Here is a 20068-nt window from a genome sequence, read left to right on the forward strand (position 1 = left end):
GTACCTAACTAGGTACATCCAACAAGTGGAACGTCAACACAGGTTCCTCACTAAAAGAATACAGGGCATAGGTAACATGTCCTGTGCAGACCACCTCAAGGCCCTATCCCTGTATTCTGTCTCCTACAGGCTATTGAGGGGAGATCTATGCCTGGCATACAGGGCATTGTCAGACCCCACTCTGATGGACCTCCTGCATATCCACAAAGCAAACAGTTCCAGAATTGCCTGTTCTAAAGACTTAAACCTTGCCTGGGATATAAATAGGATCTGCTGGTGAGATAGGTATGTATCCCAGAGACTACCCCATCTATGGAACAGACTACCCATCCATGTGAAGCCGTGTTACTCCCTAACCCAATTCAGTAGAAGAGGAATTTCATCCCTGGTTTGGCACCTATGTCTCTAATGGACACAGGTCCTATAAATGGTTCACCTCCCAGGCCCCTGCTTGTAAATGTTTCATCTTCCAAGCCCTTGCTTACACTAATCAAGGGTACCAGAACTTGTTTGAGATTTGGGATGCATGACTAGGCTTACAAAAGGCCCCTGTGATCATTAGCCGAGTACACACTAATGAAACTATAAAAGATTTGTAATAGTTGCTTGTCTGAGTACAATGGAAAGCAGTCCGTACATTCTAGCTATGGTTTGCTGCTAAAGGTTATGTAAGTAAACTTGCAGGGGTGGAAGGAAAGCATAATTTTCCTGGTAATATATTTCTTGTCTACAACAATAATACTGAGAATAGGTTCATAAGATCATACTAGGATACTGGCCTATAGGCCCTTATAAGCCAAGCCAAGAATTTTGGCTATGTTCCCACAAAGTCAGCACCTGTTTCCCCTGTCCAGCAGGGACACAGGTAGGATCCCAGGGGTTCATTGGTTAGTACTAGGCTAACTGCCCTTGTGAGCCATTGTAAGCCTAGCCAATTATCCCTTGTGAGACTCAAACCTTGCACCTTGTGTTTGTAAGGCAAACACCTTAACCATTAGGCCATCCTCCCAACCCCATCATCAGTAGGGTAAAACTAACCTGTCTCATGACGGTCTAAATCCAGGGTGTATTTTCTGTTTCCCATCCAGTCATCCAGGTTCCTCTTAAAGAGGGCTAGAGAGGTACTCTGCTTGACATGGAGTGGGAGTCTATTCCACAGATGGGGGAGTCTTTGGGACACAAATCTATCCCACCAACATGACCTATTAATGTCACAAACCATGTTGAGGCCTTGCATGCGGGTTGTGCAAATGGAGTTTGACTTACAGATATGCAGCAACTCCTTGTCAAGAACCTCTGTGGTCTCTCCAGCTGCTGCATGTGCTTGGCAAGGTACATGTTGAAGGGGGCATTGTACTCTATTATAGGTCTGCTAAGGGAGGAGTACAGGGATGCTATGACCTCCTTGTTCCTGGATAAAATACCCTTACTTATGAGGTGGGCCATGTAGAAAGCCTTCCATACAACTGAGGCAATGTGGTGGTCAAAAGTCAGGTTGCTATCAACCTGGGTGCCCAAGTCATGCATGCTTAGCACATTGTTATTAATGTGATAATTAGTGGGTATGCGATTTTTACCAAAGGGGATAATGAAGCATTTCTCAAAATCCAGTTTGATGTCATGCTTCTGGCACCAGTCATTAGTTTGGGTAAGGCCCACTTGGAGGATGTTCACATTACTAGGGGAATTTATCACAGCACCAAGCTTGCAGTCATCTGCAAACCTGGTCAGTCACAGACTACTGGTTTTGACTTGCACCTCAGAAAAGTACATCCTAAACAGTAGAGGGCCCAAGACTGATCCTTGGGGTACACTGCTTGTTGTGGGTCTACTACTAGAGGTTGCTTCTCCTATTTTGACTAAGTGGGTTCTAGCTGAGCCAGTTAGCTACCCATCTGGTAACATACAGGTTGATACCTAGCTGAGAAAATTTATCTATTATACCAAAGTGGGGAATACTGTCAAAGGCTTTGTCTAGGTCAAGATAGTCAGTGTGCACTATTTTCCCCTTATCCATGGATTTGGTGACTATTTCAAAGAAGGTGACAAAATTTAACAGGCATAATCCCCCATTGACAAAACCAAACTGTGTAGGGTCAAGTGTCTGGAGGTTGCCAATGTCCTTGTTCATAAGGTCCATGATAATGCATTCCATGGCTTTGCAGATCAGGCTAGTTAGGCTGAAGGGCCTATAACTGCCTGGGTCAATGGACCCTCCACCTTTGTGTAGAGAGATGACAGTGGCTGTCCTCCATTTGGCTGGGATGCAGCCGGTGCTCAGGCTTTGCTTGAATAGGGTGCATAATGGAGCTGAGAGCTCATGCCTGAGTTCATGTAGGATACAACCAGGGACGTTGTCTGGTCCCATGGAGGCTGTATTTTTTGCCTTTGAGATGGCATTAAAGACCTGCTCCCTGATGATGAGGGGAGGGGGACAGGTGATGGGGATGTCCTGATTTACTGATGGGGGAACAAAGGGGTGAAAATTTCACTGAACCTGTCTGCCAGCAGGTTGGCTATATCTACTGCATTTGTGTATGTGGTGTTACTGACCACCAGTTCAAAGTAGATTTGGGTGTTACCTTTGAGATTGGGGATGTATGTGAAGAAGCCCTTGTGATTGTCCTTAGTGGGTGTGGCCAATTTGGGCTTGAAGTTAGCCATAGAGGATTGCACCAGTGACCTTTTTGCTTGTTCAGACAAAGGAAAGATTGCTTCCAACTTGGCACCTGTTCCTTCTTGGTCATAGACAGCAATTTTTTCCTTTTATTGTAGAGTTTGCTTATTGCTGCTCCCCACCAGGCAGGTTTACTCTTCCTTGAGGAAGATTATTTGGTCCTGTCAGGTATTGCTGAGCCCATACAGCTATGTAGGTGCTCATATAGTTTTTTTTTTTGGTGTAGGCTTGCACATTAGTGATAGTTCCAACTGAAGTGATTGTGGCTGTGAAGCCGCTTATACCTGCTCTCAAGAGATTGTAGTCAGCTTTGGAAAAGTTTTTTGTTTGACCCTGATGGGTTGGGGTCAGGGGAGATGGTGAATCAAGTGATCACTTTATGGTCAGATCTTACCAAGGAGGATGACACTGTAGGAGTGTTACACTGGCTATTCATGTTGGTTAGGACCAGGTCCAGAATATTTTCACCTCTCGTAGGGGTATCAACCAGCTGATCCAATGCACTGGCACTGATGAAGTCGAGGAGTCTCTGGGCATTCATGTTTGGACTGAATCTTGATGGATTCAAGTAAGTCCAGATAGGTGGAGTGGGTGTCCTGAGTCATAATTGGGGGTCTGTAGCTAGTCAGTCATTTTCTGCTTGTATTAAGGCATCATACAGGTGATGGTAGGAATGGTGCTTAAGGCTAGGGACATACCTGCCTGGGACACATATTCAGTGAGATCAATCATGTCTCTCTTTATATAGTCCAGAGAGGTAGTCTCAAGTCATTCACACCAACATGGACTATTGCAGAGTCATAACAGTACCTGTTGTTAAGAGACTTGAGTGCATGCATGATATGGTGGATTCTAGCACCTGACAGGCAACGTACCATGACTTTTTTGTTGTGTAGCCTGGTGAGGGGCACATCTGTGTGTCTCACAATAGAGTCTCCTATGACTAGTATGTTGGGTTTGTGGTTGGGCCTTAGAGGCTGTAAGACACAGGCGTGTGTACTATGTTGTGATGCTTGGTGCTGTGGGCTATGATGTGTGTGTGTGTGTGTGTGCGTGTGTGTGTGTGTGTTTACTTCAGAGGTCTCTTTTGTTTAGGTATGTTTTTGTTGAGAAACTCTGCATATGTTGGAGTGTGTTATACAGGTGTGGGTGGTGTTAGAGGTGTGGTGTTTGTAGAGTTTGCGCAAACCACCTTCTCAGTGCCAGATGTACTGGTTTGTGACTGAGACAGCAAGGATTCTAGATTCTTAATGTAATTGCATCTCTCACATATTGTGTTCCTAGGTGGTAGTAGTAGATGGTTGTCCGTGTACATAAGGCAGTTGCTACACTGTCTCAGGATGCCCATATCAACCAGACTAGCAGGAAAAACCATAGGAAACTGTCCATCCATGGTTATCAAGATCTGTGGAAGAGAGGTCAGGGATAGTAGAGTGGGCACTATCTGAGGAGGGTACCTATAGGTGTGGGTAGGGCTGGATAAAATCAGTACAGTAACTGAAAGCGAGGGCCTCACTTACATATGAGTGCTGGTAGGGAAAAATGCAACCGAGATACCTCTCAAAAGGTTAAAACAGCACAGCAGCAGTGCACAACAGGCAAACACAAACCCATGCAAATGCTGGGCTTAAATACCACAAAAACAAAAGTAAAATAGAAACACTGGAATTGACCAATCAAGCCTTGTCCCTGAGCTCTTAGCTCAACACCATATGCCGGACCAGTTCCAACCATTTCACCTACTCCCACTAGGTTTAGGCAGGCCCTGAACAATACAATATGGTATAGCAGGAAACATAGGACTCATACAAACAGATCTGGATACAGCAAAACCTGTAACCAGACTATGATCAAGGTATTAAATATCTGTTTAGATTATTTAACACAGGAAAACATATACACACTTAGATATAACAGTAGCAAACAAGAGCAAACTGATTTAAACAAATTAACCAATTAACCAATAAAAAGCTAAAAACTGAGCCGTGTTCCAGCAATCTTCAATCACACAACTTCTAACTGCACACTCCTGCTACTAGGGTGCAGGGGAACAGTCTATAAAAAAAACCTGGCCTGGCCTGGATCAGTGTTCAAGTTATACAAAAAGAGCTAGATTCAGCAGGTCTGAATCTAGTCTATGCTACAGCAAACAAGTCACACCAATTTCAAAAAGAAACAGTTCAAATAAGCAGGCACAATAAGCCTTCAACTAGCAATTCCCAGTTCAGATGAGCAGAATCTACCTTCTCCTCCCACAAGACTGCAGACAACAAACCTTCTTAATGTAAAATAACTGGCCTGAGCCCAAGTGCTTAAACCAGAACTAAGACACTTTTAGAATAAGACACATTAAGCCTTCAACCAGCAATTCGCAACTTAGAAGGATGTAAGCTACTTCTCCTACCACATGAGTGTAGACTACAAACCTTCCTAAGGTAAAACAACTGTCCTGAAACCCAAGTGCTTAAACCAAAAGGCTTACAATGACAGTTACAATTTAATCAGGCTACTAACAAGCAGTAATAAATGCAGCAGAATAAATGTAATTGAATACTTTTAAGAACAAGCAGCAAAAGCAAACTAAAGTAGTAAAGTAGAAAGAAACACAAATGCAGTAAAAGCAGATGAATAAAGCGCAAATATTTTATTTATTTTTAGATTAATTGGAATATGGAAACTAAACAAATATGTGGAGTATTATCATGCAAAGATCTCCAAAATTAAAATGAATTAGGTTCATCAAATGGGCAGGTTATAAAATGCTAATGGCATGTTCTGTAACTACGATTTCAGGTTATGTGAACTTTCAATAATGTGCTTTTTTGTGATGGTGAAATTAAGTTTGTGTTTATCTTAGGTCCTGAGAAAAGCATGCCAAAGTGAGTCTTTAACAGAACTGACAATTTATTTTGTAGGAATAATCTTGATGAATTCTTCTTAGAGGGATCACTGGCTGGGTCATTTTTGGAAGGATTTAATTTCAGTATTTTAACTCGGCAGTTACCTTAACAGGAATACAGAAGATAGGCCTTGTTGTTTGACTATCCGTCTTTCTTTCTTTTCTTTCATTTTTCACATTGTGGGCATGTAAACCTGCGATGACTGGATTGCTGTCTTGTATAGTTTAATGATTTTCTTAAAATGATACACAATGCTAAGGGACACATTCTTAAAGTCTTGCTGTCATTGCAAATAGCTTACTCCAGCCTTTCTATAAATCATGCTTACACTGGGACCAGATTCCAAATGACTTCCTCTCAGTGTAAGAGACTTATTTAGCAGTGTTTATAGCAAAACATAAAATAATGATACCTGGCCAAGATTCATGAAGAAACACCCTAACTTAAAGCACAGGTGTAGTTTCCCAGATAGGGTATGCATTTGTAACAGTTAGGACAACATTTATGTTACAAAAAAATGAAAACACCCCTTATATGAGTTCATTGCTGCAGCATGAATCAAGGTCATTGTTATAGAGTTCAAGCTAAGATTCATTAGACTTGGTGCACTGATGTTTAACTGAAGGAGTAAGCTGTGGGCTGGCAATGGAGACCAACTGCCAACATAATATTACACACCGTGTTCTGTGTATACAGTCTGCAAAAGTACATATATGTACAATCATATTTCACACATGGTACAGAACTTGTTTATATGATATTTTGAAATCATACTGTTTATAATGGCTGCACAGTCCACAGTGATGTAATGTTCAGAACAGGTGTTTATATATGAATGGTGGATCTCTGCACCGGTGTTATAATCAGTTTCTCCCCTTCCAGTTCTGAGGAAGTTCTAAATTGTTTAGAACAAAAGCGCTCAACGTTCAGTAAATCTAGACTTGTGACAGCCAGCTTCTATTGTTCTCTACTGGGCTGCAACAGGTGCTCTTCTATAATTTGTCCTTCACCTGGTTGGATTTTGAGTCACACCATTGCCTATGCTGTGAAGCCACTCACAGGATTCAAAAACACTGTCGGCATTATCACTTCTAGTCTTCCAATGTGTGTGTGTAATGAGCCCCGATGCTAACTAACAGTAAATGTGGTTAAGCACGTTTGAGTGAAGACCAGTTAGCCGCAGCATGAACTGCGGGGGGGGGGAGCAGATATGGCAATGGTGTGGACACAGGGAAGTATGAACAGAAGCAGTGCTTGTCCAGCATGCACAAGCCTCGATAGTGCTTCTCATGACCTCACATGTACTGTAGTGACAAGAAAAATGTCCTGTGGCAGCCTTAAAGAGCCATGATGTTTTTGTGTTAATCTGTTGTTGACCCAATTTTATATAGATAGGTAGGTAGATATTTTATATATAGATATAGATATGGAGAGAATTTAAGATGAGGATGATATTGAGGGTCATAAGAGGAAGGTAAGAGTTAAGCTAGATAGCAGAGGCACAGAAATGCATACCACAGACAAGTCTGAGAGGGGAGTTCGTGACACAATCAAGAATGGGGAAGACAATGGAGATGGGGGCAATAGACTCACAGAAAAAAGACACCGGTGCTGCTGGGGGTTGGAGTTGAATGCAGCAGTTGGTGGCACTATTGGGTGTGATTTTTACTGGCACTATTGTGTAGCGACATGTGAATGAGCAACAGGGTTGGATTGTGGGTGATGTGCTGGTCTGTATGCTGTTGCATATGAATGCAAAATAACTGTAGAGAAAACAAAAAAAAATAAAATGTTTATAGTGGAAAAGATATCAAGAAAGACAGTTGGGGAGAGAAAAGTACAAATATAGTCAAAAATATAGGGATAACATTATCAGAGTCTGACCAGTTTATCTATGCTATATATTGCAAAGATTATGAAGCAACAAATCTTCTGTAAAAATTACATGCCTATATGTAACCCTGTGGGACTTGAACATACAACTGTAATCAACTGTACTGTCAAAGGCACTTCATTTAAGTGCTGCAGCAGCTTCAAGAGGTAGGACTTCAGGGAAATACATTTGTCATACACTTGCAGATCAAAAAAGACGAACCCATACCACACTTAGGGAAGTTTAATCCACAACTGCAATCACCCAATCACCTGTAAAGTCAAAGACACTTCCTGTAGACATTGAGTATCAACAGTAGCCCAATAAAGGCCTTTATAAAAACTCACTGTAGTTATAGGTCACATCCTTGCAGAATGAAAGAATAAAAGATGCATCAGGAATTCCTCAGGACACCACCTCCAGGATTTAAAATCCTTATCCAAAGCCATAGTTTTTGCATTCAATAGTATGCAAAACAGAAATGCTTAAAAATTCATAGGTCATACCCAGTTTTTTCTGAGCCAACTGCTGCGCAATGACACGCAACATATTTGTGTGGCCAGTGTTGGTAAAGGCCAAATTAAGTAGACTATGATAGTGATTCTACATGACAGTTAGAGTTGTAAAACATGGTCCAGTCCTGGTCTGTTGGTATAATTTGAGCAGTAGTAGTGTTTATTAGCTGAACATTGATATTTTATATCAATTGTGCACTGCAGGAGCAGAAAATAAAAGTGATTTGGAAGCCTTACATGGACATCACTCAGGTGTGCTTATCTATTTTTTGACCAGGTTTAAGGGTGGAAAAGAGAGTACAGGAAAGATATGAAAAGTTATAAAAAAATAAGAGGGTAGCATGTTAGATGAACAACTAAGGAATGAGCAGAACAGTGGAGGGAAAGTTGGAGTAAATATTCTTTTGCAGGCAGGTGTCAATTTTTCATGCATACACAGAAGGTAATTTGGGAAAAAGAAGAAAAGGAAAGTAAACAGGTTAGGATATGTAGCAGGAGAAGGCAGGCAAGACTGACAGGGGTGGGATAACACAATGAGGGAATACAATGATGGAGACTTCAGACAGACAGGGGGAAGACAATGGTGAGTGAAGGACTGTACAACCAAAAGAAGGGATAATGACACAAAAGGGACAGAAGCACCAGGTAGAGGATATAGAATAAATCCTGCAGCTGCAATCTCACCAATCTGCAATCCAGTGGGAGATTACTCACAAACTTGTTTACCATCACCACTGGTTCCTGCCTAAGATGACAGAGATAACAGTGGACAGGGAAGTAACTCGGTGAGTCACTAGAAGAAGTTCTCCATGTGACCGATTTGGTCATCTAACCTCCTGTATATTATCTTTCCTACAATGTCTGCCAGCTGCAGATGGGTGATAAAGATGTCACCTCCACTACTACTGTTCTTGCTATTGGTGGATATAACAGTCATGACATCCAGGGTAGGGAAACCTGTACTGAATGATCAAGGTAGGGTAGGACATATGTAGGTGACTGTGGCATGCTAGGACTGAGATACTGTGGGTACCTGTAGTGGTGGTGATACTGGTGCTGGTGGTACTGGTGCTGGTGGTATTAGTGGTGATGGTGGTGGTATTGGTGGTATTATGCATTATTTATTTATTGACATTTGATTACCGGGAAAGTCCGACAGGGTAGTAGCCCATTATCAGCAGAGGCCTGGGGAAAAAGCTCCAAATTATTGCAAAACATTTTAAGAACAATAATTGTATAATATTCAAAAATAAAACAAAAACATCTGCAATGTAAATAATTATAACAAATTAAACATAATATAAGTAAATTGGTTAAGAATCAATACAAGTTGCATAACAATCCTTTAATATTTAGAGAAATTTTAGACAGTTTGTAGAGAAATTAATGCTAACTTAGTCTAATGCAAACTGAAATTGCAATATAAAGTGAGGGGGAAAAACAGGCTAATGGCATATTTACAGAGAAAGTCAGGGAAGAGAATTTGATAGAATTAAGGAAGTAAGTGAAGAAGGAAGAGTAAGGATGTGTAAGGAATGAAAAGGTACTTGTTCACATTTAGGTATATAGTTTAGCATTGTTTTGAACAAAAACATAGCCAGATTTTAGCTAAGAAGTCTTTCATAGTGGTTTTGAAAGATAGGAAGGAGGGTATTGACCTGATGGTTACAGGTAGGGAGTTCCAGGCCTTAGCAATCTTGTATGAGTAGAGACAATGCCCAGCAGATATGATATGTTTGTAGACAGTTTGTATTCGTGCTCATGGTGGTAGTGGGGTAGTGGTGGTGATCATGATGATGGTGGTAGTGATGGTGGTGATGGTATTGGTGGTGGTAGCAGTGGTGGTGATTGCACTGATGAGTGGTAGTGGTGATGGTCGTGATGGTAATTATGTTGTTTTTGGTGGTGGTGATGTGGTGATGGTGGTGGTGCTAGTAGTGGTGCTGGTAGTGGTGGTGGTAGTGGTGGTGATGGTGGTAGTAGTGGTGCTGGTATGGTGGTCATGGTGGTAGTGATGGTGGTGTTGGTGGTAGTGATAGTGGTGGTGGTGGTGCTAGTAGTCTTGCTGGTGTTGGTAGTCATGGTAGTGGTGATGGTGATGCTGGTAGTGGTGCTGGTGGTGGTAGTCATGGTGTTGCTGATGGTGATGGTGGTGGTGGTGGTGGAGATGGTGATGTTGGTATTGGTGGTGGTGCTGGTGGTGGTAGTCATGGGGGTGGTGGTGATGTTGGTAGTGGTGGTGGTGGTAGTCATGGTGGTGCTGATGGTGATGGTGATGTTGGTAGTGGTGGTGGTGCTGGTGGTGGTAGTCATGGTGGTGCTGATGATGATGTTGGTAGTGGTGGTGGTGCTGGTGGTGATATTCATGGTGGTGCTGATGGTGATGTTTATATTGGTGGTTGTTTTGGTTTTGGTAGTCATGTTGGTGATGCTAGTAGTGGTGCTGGTGGTGGTGCTAGTGGTAGTAGTAATAGTGATGTGGTGTGGGATGGTGTTGTGGTGTTGATAGTGATGCTGGTTGTCATGGTGATGGTGCTGGTGGTGGTGATGTGATAGTGGTGCTTGTAGTGGTGCTGCTGGTGGTTTTGGTTGTAGTGGTAATGTGGTGGCAGTGGTAGTGATGGTGATGTGATGGTAGTGTGAGAAGTGGTGCTTGTGGTAGTAATGGTGATGTGGTGGTAGGGGGTGGTGATGGTAATAGTGGTGGTGCTTGTAGTGGTGCTAGTGGTGGTCATGGTAGTAATGATGATGTGGTGGTAGGGGTGGTGATGGTAATAGTGGTGGTGCTGCTTGTAAATGGTGATGTGGTGGTAGGGGTGGTGATTGTAATAGTGGTGGTGGTGCTTGTAGTGGAGCTAGTGGTGGTCATGGTAGTAATGGTGATGTGGTGGTAGGGGTGGTGATGGTAATAGTGGTGGTGTTGCTTGTAGTGGTGCTAGTGGTGGTCATGGTAGTAGTGGTGATGTGGTGGTAGGGGGTGGTGATGGTAATAGTGGTGGTGGTGCTCTATGTAGTGGTGCTAGGGGTGGTCATGGTAGTAGTGGTGATGTGGTGGTAGGGGGTGGTGATGGTAATAGTGGTGGTGTTGCTTGTAGTGGTGCTAGTGGTGGTTATGGTAGTAGTGGTGATGTGGTGGTAGGGGGTGGTGATGGTAATAGTGGTGGTGGTGGTGCTTGTAGTGGTGCTAGTGGTGGTCATGGTAGTAGTGGTGATGTGGTGGTAGGGGGTGGTGATGGTAATAGTGGTGGTGGTGTTTGTAGTGGTGCTAGTGGTGGTCATGGTAGTAATGGTGATGTGGTGGTAGGAGTGGTGATGGTAATAGTGGTGGTGGTGCTTGTAGTGGGCTAGTGGTGGTCATGGTAGTAGTGGTAATGTGATGGAGGTGGTGATGGTGATGGTAATGGTGGTGGTGTTAGTAGTGGTGCTAGTGGTGGTCATGGTAGTAGTGGTGATGTGATGGTAGGGGTGGTGATGGTAATGGTGGTGGTGTCACTAGTGGTGGAATTGCTGGTGGTGGTGATAATGGTGCTGCTATCACATTTAGGGGGCTGACAAGCCTTGCCTGAGTGACAGTTGCAGGTCTTGATGATACCATTTAAGTAATAAAATACATGGACAAAAACAAAATAATAAACAAAATAAATGTACATAAAAGAAAGGTTAGCAGAAAGAGGGCAGCGTAGAGAAAAGTATGAATACAATGGCATGTACCTGTAATATAAATAAGCTACACCTGATATATAAATAAGCTACACCTGATATATAAATAGCCTACATCTGTAATATAAATAAGCTGCACCTAATATATAAATAAGCTACACCTGTAATATAAATAAGCTACACCTGATATATAAATAAGCTACACCTGATATATAAATAACCTACACCTGTAATATAAGTTGCACCTAATATATAAATAAGCTACACCTGATATATAAATACGCTACACCTGATATATAAATAAGCTACACCTGATATATAAATAACCTACACCTGTAATATAAATAAGCTGCACCTGATATATAAATAAGCTACACCTGTAATATAAATAAGCTACACCTGATATATAAATAAGCTACACCTGATATATAAATACGCTACACCTGATATATAAATAAGCTACACCTGATATATAAATAACCTACACCTGTAATATAAATAAGCTGCACCTGATATATAAATAAGCTACACCTGTAATATAAATAAGCTACACCTGATATATAAATAAGCTACACCTGATATATAAATAACCTACACCTGTAATATAAATAAGCTACACCTGATATATAAATATGCTACACCTGATATATAAATAAGCTACACCTGATATATAAATAACCTACACCTGTAATATAAATAAGTTGCACCTAATATATAAATAAGCTACACCTGATATATAAATATGCTACACTTGATATATAAATAAGCTACACCTGATATATAAATAACCTACACCTGTAATATAAATAAGTTGCACCTAATATATAAATAAGCTACACCTGATATATAAATAACCTACACGTGTAATATAAATAAGCTGCACCTGATATATAAATAAGCTACACCTGATATATAAATATGCTACACTTGATATATAAATAACCTACACCTGTAATATAAATAAGTTGCACCTAATATATAAATAAGCTACACCTGATATATAAATATGCTACACTTGATATATAAATAACCTACACCTGTAATATAAATAAGTTGCACCTAATATATAAATAAGCTACACCTGATATATAAATATGCTACACTTGATATATAAATAAGCTACACCTGATATATAAATAACCTACACCTGTAATATAAATAAGTTGCACCTAATATATAAATAAGCTACACCTGATATATAAATAACCTACACGTGTAATATAAATAAGCTGCACCTGATATATAAATAAGCTACACCTGATATATAAATAACCTACACCTGTAATATAAATAAGCTGCACCTAATATATAAATAAGCTTCACCTGATATATAAATAACCTACACCTGATATACTTGTATGAACAAATGCAATCTAAACCATCTGCTGACCTTTGCAAAACGTAAGTAGAATTTTTCACTGTATATTGCAGTTTTGGACTGTATTTTTACCATATCACTGCTTTTTTGAACTTTTTTTTCTGAAATGGTTACACTTTGCTGTAGCATAGACTAGATTCAGACCTACTGAATTTAGTTCTGTTTGTATAACTTGAGCAGTAAACCAGACCATCTTTTGTTGGACAGGGTTCCCCTGCACCCTAGTGGCAGGAGTGTGCAGTCAGAACTCATCTGATTGAAGGTTGCTGGAACAGGTCTCAGTTTTGAGCTTTTTTATTGGCTAATTTGTTTAAATCAGTTTGCACTAGTTTGCTACTTAAGTACTGCATTTGTGCAGGTTTGCACGTGTTTTAGCAAAGTTACATGGAGCTTGGCGACCAGCTCCTGCTCTGCTGTATGTATCTGATCGATCCCAGGCATCTGCTGATCTCTGCAAACCTTAAGAAGAAATTGTCATTGTGTATTATAGTTTTGAAATCCATTTAACCATATCTTTGCTTATGTGAACTGTTTTTTTTCTGAAATTGTTGCACTTTGCTGTAGTGTAGACTAGATTCAGACCTACTGAATTTAGTTCTGTTTGTATAACTTGAGTACTAAACCGGGCCATCTTTTGTTGAAGAGTGTTCCCCTGCACCCTATTGGCAGAAGTGTGCAGTTAGAACTCATCTGATTGAAAACTGTTGAAACATGGCTCAGTGTTGAGCTTTTTTATTGGTTAATTTGTTTAAATCAATTTGCTTTCATTTGCTACATAAGCACCACATTTACGTGGGTTTGTGCTTGTTTGCACATCGCACACTGCCGAGCAGCATTGGGCACCATTGGCGGTTATAGATGCAAATACTTCTGCCTGCACATTTTCCCTTAGTACTCTGCTGGTGCTCCATCAGTGAGTTCTTGTGACTGTCCCTCATTGACAGGTGATACATTCAGTGAAGCTCCTGAGATACCAACACAGATACTACCCACTAGTTCTTTGTATTTGTGTCCACTTCTCCTATCCTCTATTTTACATGGTCCTTCCTGTCCTCTCCCTGTTTTCTGACCACATCAACTTACCTAGCATTATGGATGGACAATTTCCCACAGTTTCCCCAGCCAGCCTCGTCAACATGGGCATCCTGAGGCAATGTAGCAATTGTCTCATGTACACTGACAACCCACTTTTTCTAGTCCACACAAATTAATTATGTGAGAGATGCATCTATATCAAGTACCTGGAATCCAGGCTCTCTCGCTCAGTCAATTCATGTGATACTAAGCAGGTTGTCAGCATGCACACCTCACCTCCTGCACCTACCAAATCAACAACACATAAACCTACATATGCATGGGTCCTTACAAGAAGCTTACCTAAACATCAGAGACCTCTCAAACACAAGCACACCACACAATTCAGCCTCTGTAGATCATAGTGCACATAATATATCACACACCAGTGTCTCACCTGTCAAACCACTAAGGCATAACACAAAATCAGACATCTTAGTCATGGGTGACTCAATTGTGAGACGCACAGCTATCCCTTTCACCAGGTTAGATAAGAAAAAAGTCACGGTCAATTGTCTGTCAGGTGCCAGGATCCACCACATCACACATGCATTCAAATCTCTCAAAAACAGGCACTGTTATGACTCCATCATTGTCCATGTTGGTGTGAATGACTTGAGATGTACCTCACTGGACTATGCGAAGAGAGACATGACTGAGTTCGTTGATTATGTGTTTTAGGTAGGTATGTCTCTAGCCTTAAGCAGCATTTTACCTTCGCCTAGGATGATACCGCAATACAAACAAAAAATGATTGACTTCAGCAATTGGCTTAGTTTCTGTTGTCATTCAAAGGGGATCCAGTATCTGTCAGCCTGGGATGACATGGTTGACAAACCTCTATGCTTTGCCAGAGATGGTGTTCATCTGTCACCCATGGGATTTTGTTTTTTGGTTACTGGCAAGCAAAACCTCCAACTATCAGACATGTTGAGCTTATTCAGCAATATACTAGCTTATTCCAAGCTCAACGTGTTCAATATTTGGAGATGTTTGCTTGCTGATTTGGATTTTTATCTCCAAAACTGTGAACCTTAGTGATAGTCCTATTTGCTGTTTTTATTTCCATTACTGGCTAAGGCTCTTGCCACCCCCATAGTGCCTTTTTAGGCAATGTCACAAAAACAAAATTCCTGAAGTAAAAATACCCTTTAAAAACAACCTCAAGGTTATGTTGCTAAACACTAGGAGTCTAAACTAGAAACTGCACTTACTGGAAGCAGTCCTCAACTTAGAAGATGTTGACATTTGTGCAGTCATTGAGACCTGGTTTAAGGCTGTGGAGAGCACTGCAGCTATGCCAGGTTACATTTCCTTCCACACGTTCAGACAACACATTGAAAGTGTGAGATCTAAAGGAGGTGGTGTATCAATATTCAGTAAAGATAAATACAACCCTAGATTGGTTAAACAGCACGATTCCCATGAATTACTTCAGATGTAACTGACTTTAGGTAGGACCCCTCTTCAGGTCATTGTCAGCTATAGGACCTCCTCCATGAATCAGGACATTTACTCAGCCTACTTGGAGCTACTTGAGTCAATAAAGATACAAGCAAACACACTAGTTTTGGGTGACTTTAATTACCCATCCATTTACTGGGTAAATTATGTGTTCTAACTCACTTTCCCAAAGATTCCTGGACTTTTTTAACTCCAATTCCCTAGACCAGCTGGTTGACACACCAACAAGGGGCTCAAACATCCTGAATCTGGTACTCACCAACATGGAGGACTGCTGCACCATCCCCAGTGTGTGGCCATCCCTGGTGAGATCTGACCACAAATCAGCCTCGCTAGAAGTAACTATAACACAAGCCCCCCCCCCCCCCCCCAGCAACAACTAGACTAAAAAACTTCTCCAAGGCCAATTGCAACCTCTTACATGACAGCATAAATAGCTTCCAAGAATACATATTTATCACTCATTTTTCTTAACTCACATAAAGCTTGCCACTCATCCTTACATAAATTATAACTTTTCACATGTTGTTTGAACAAAAAATATTCATCAATAACCTGCTTGCTTAAAGCTTTTTCAAAAAAACTTATACAAGAATTATTTCTAGCAGGATTAAATTCACTGACACATGGGACCTTAGGAATAATACGTTTGCCATACCCTGTGTTATATTCAAACATCCTACTGGCGTTGTTAACATTCACATTATTTTCAAGGCCTTCTGTAGAAAATTGTATTTAAAAGTTTATTTTCATAGACAAACAACAGATATTGGTCTTAATGAGAATATTGATGAGAATTATGATGTTGCAAATGACTCAATTTTGGATAGTTCATTAATGGATATTTCCATTTATGAAAATGAAATAATTGACATTCATGATAATGTTGAAAATAATGTGAATGTTAACAACACCAGTAGGATGTTTGAATATAACACAGGGTATGGCAAACGTATTATTCCTAAGGTCCCATGTGTCAGTGAATTTAATCCTGCTAGAAATAATTCTTGTATAAGTTTTTTTGAAAAAGCTTTAAGCAAGCAGGTTATTGATGAATATTTTTTGTTCAAACAACATGTGAAAAGTTATAATTTATGTAAGGATGAGTGGCAAGCTTTATGTGAGTTAAGAAAAATGAGTGATAAATATGTATTCTTGGAATCAGATAAAGGTGGTAATTGGGTTGTTTTTGACAAGCATAAATAGCTTCACAGCCCCTTCCCCCACTGATGGAACAGACACCTATGCTGAGTTATACACCAATGCTGTATATGAGCACCTGTGCAATTGTATTGACTTTGCTGTAAATGATAGAACCAAAGCAAGATTTTCAAGGAAAACAAAACTACCTGCTGGACAACTGCCATTAATAGGCTATACAACAGCAGAAAGAAACTGCGGTCTAAAAGTATGAAGGAATGCTCTCAAAATGAGAAATACTCCCTCCTCAACTTAAACAAGCAAATAAGACTTGCATTGAAGTCATCCAAAGCTAACTACAAATCAAAGTTAGTTTCCTTAACTAAGGATAACCACAAGGCGTGCTATAGTTACATCTGTAACCTCAAAGGTAAGGCCCAGATTTGCACTGAACTCGTAGTTAATGGTACCACATTTACAGAATCTGTGGATATCAAACTTGCTGGCTGACAAGTTCAGTGGAAACTTCACTCCTCTGTCCCCACCACATATAGCCCAAAGTATCTCTAACACCTGTCGCCCACCTAGTATCTCTGAGGAGCAGGTCTTAAATGCCCTCTCCAAGACCAGAAACACAGCCTCTATGGGACATGACAATAACCTGGGATGTGTTCTACATGGGTTAAAACAGGAATAGCATCACCACTGGGCAGGTTTTTCAATCACAGCTTAAACAATGGCTTTGTCCCAGCTGAATGGAAAACAGCTACTGTTATCCCCTTGCACAAAGGAGGTACATCCATGGACCCCGGGAACTAGAGAACCATTAGCCTGACCAGTCTTATCTGCAAGATCATGAAACAAATCATCATAGACCTTATTAAGAAAGATATAGGACATATCCAGACACAAGACCCCACCTGGTTTGGGTTTGTCAAGGGGAGATAATGCCTGTTAAACTTGGTGGACTTCTTCGAGACAGTCACCAAAGTCTAGACAAGGGCAAATTATTATTTATTTATTTATTGACATTTGTTGACCAGGAAAGTCCACTGGGCCATTGACCCATTTTCAGTGGTGGCCCGGGGAGAATATCTCTGTGCTAGTACATACATAATTGAAGAACATTAAAACATTTGCACATTATATAACATATATGGTAGTACATTCAATATAGTACATACAAAAAAAACATAGTCATATTTCCATATTGAGATAAAATTTCCCAGAAGGTTTTAAGCAAGGGAGAGAATAAAGTCAAAAGTAAAGGAGCAAAAGTGTATAGTGAGGTAAGTTGTGAGTGTCACATAGGATAGTTTAGCAAGAGATAGGGAGAAGGCGAGACAAGTCAGGCAGTAAAGGGCAGCAATATATATAGAGGTAAATTGTGACTGCCACATAGGATAGTTTAGCATGAGGTGGGGAGGCTATGGAGGTTTGATTGTTATGCAGAGACAGGATACATTTTTTGGTAGTGTAGTTCGAGTGATTATTTAGAGTTGCGAAGATTCCATTAGAGTTATACGGGAGGGTAATGTGTTCCAAACTTTGGCTATATTATAGGAGTATAGACTTTGTCCAGCTCTTTTGTTTGGTTTTATAACATGTATTAGTTGTTTTTGTGAGGATCTAGGTGACCGAGCAGGAGTGTAAGTTTGTATGACTGAGTGAAGTGCTGGGCAGAGGTGGGGTTTGAAAATTAGTTTATGTGCTAATGTTAGTTGGGTATAAGAAAGATGGCTTGAAAATTCGAGCCAGTTGAGCTCTGCAATTGCTTCACAGTGGTGTGTGCAGTTTGGTTTTCCTGAGGCAAATTTAGCTATTTTATAATAGCAAGATTGCTTTTTTTTATTCCTAAGGGATGAAAGTAGATTGGTGAAGATAGCACTTCCATATAGAAGGGGAGGGAGGAGCAGGGTACTTGCTATTGTAGCTTTAGTTTTTTTGTTGTGGTATAGTTTGTGCCTATACAGTTTGCCTAATTTAAAGTGTACTGTTTTTATCGTGTTATGAATATGTGGCTCAAAGGTAAGTTTGCCATCTAGTGTTATACCTAATAATTTGGTAGTTTTAGTTATTTCTATTTCAGTTCCAACCTTACAAAAATCTTAGTCTGTGCTTGGTGGTATTGAAGTGAATAGGAGTAGTTTTGTTTTTTTGGTGTTTAGTAGTAGTTGAGAATTATTTAGCCAGGTTTCTATTGAAGTAAAAGCTTTTTGGGTTATATTGTGAAGGTCAGAGAAATTCTTAGTGGAAGAAATAACTGTCGAATCATCACATTGGATCAAGTTACCAAGTTGAGAGACTCTGTGAAGGTCATTGATAAAAATATTGAAGAGTAGTGGCCCTAGAATGGAACCCTGAGGGACTACTATCTTGTTTTTTTGATAGGTAGATTGCGCATTTTGCCATTTTACTGATTGTTCCCTGTTATTGAGGTAGGAGGTGAACCAGTTGACATCCTAGTTTTGATATTTGGTACAGTAGTTTGTTGTGTGATACTGTGTCGAAAGCTTTTGACAGATCTAGTAGGATTATTGAAGTATAGAGACCAGTGTCAAGAGCTTTGTTGACGGTATCGGTGAAAGAGAGCTGAGCTGTAATTGTGCTATGTGCTGGACGGAAGCCATGATGTGTGGGAGAGAGAAGCTCATTGTCTCATTGTGCCAGGCCCTTGTGGCAGAGCAGGGCCAGAAATCCACAAAAACAATCAGTAAGAGGATATGATCCTATATTATACCTCTTTTAATTATTAGTTAGTACTTCTAATTATTCTGATTTTAAAACACTATATTAATCAGAAACAGTGCAAAGACTTTAACAAATAAAATCCTTAAGATGTATTAATCCCCAGGTCAGGAAGAGCTTGTAACCAAGTAGAATAAATAAATATACAGGGACTTGAATTCTAGATATAGCACTGCAAGTGCGGCTTACATAAAATATGTAGACAGTGTACGCTTTGCCTAATGTAACAGCAGAAAGGAGAGGTAACTAGCATAGAATGAAATTATGAGCTAGGTACTGACAGCAAGTCCTCGAACTAGTATTCTGTTAATCCAGAATTACTTTGTGAAGTACTGGTTACGAGCACAATAATTCTTTGGCCAAATAAGGTGGAGGGGGGAAAACAAGTGTACAGTGCCCTAAGTTAAGTGCACACTACGATCATTAACAGACTCAATTTCTACAGAAAAGTTCCACACAGTAACTGCTCAGAAAAGGTTTGACTGTACACTGCAGATTCTTAGATTAGTTGGGGGTCAGAACCCTGATTTTGCAGCTAGAGGTAACACAAGTTCAGACTATGCAGGGGAGTCATCTTCTAAGGAATGTGCTGACTGAACTTTGTGTTGTATTGCTCTCAGTATGTTTTTCAAATTTGGT

This window comes from Protopterus annectens, chromosome 6.part0, assembly GCF_019279795.1.
Source record: "Protopterus annectens isolate FY-2018-M chromosome 6.part0, PAN1.0, whole genome shotgun sequence".
Lineage (NCBI taxonomy): Eukaryota > Metazoa > Chordata > Ceratodontiformes > Protopteridae > Protopterus > Protopterus annectens.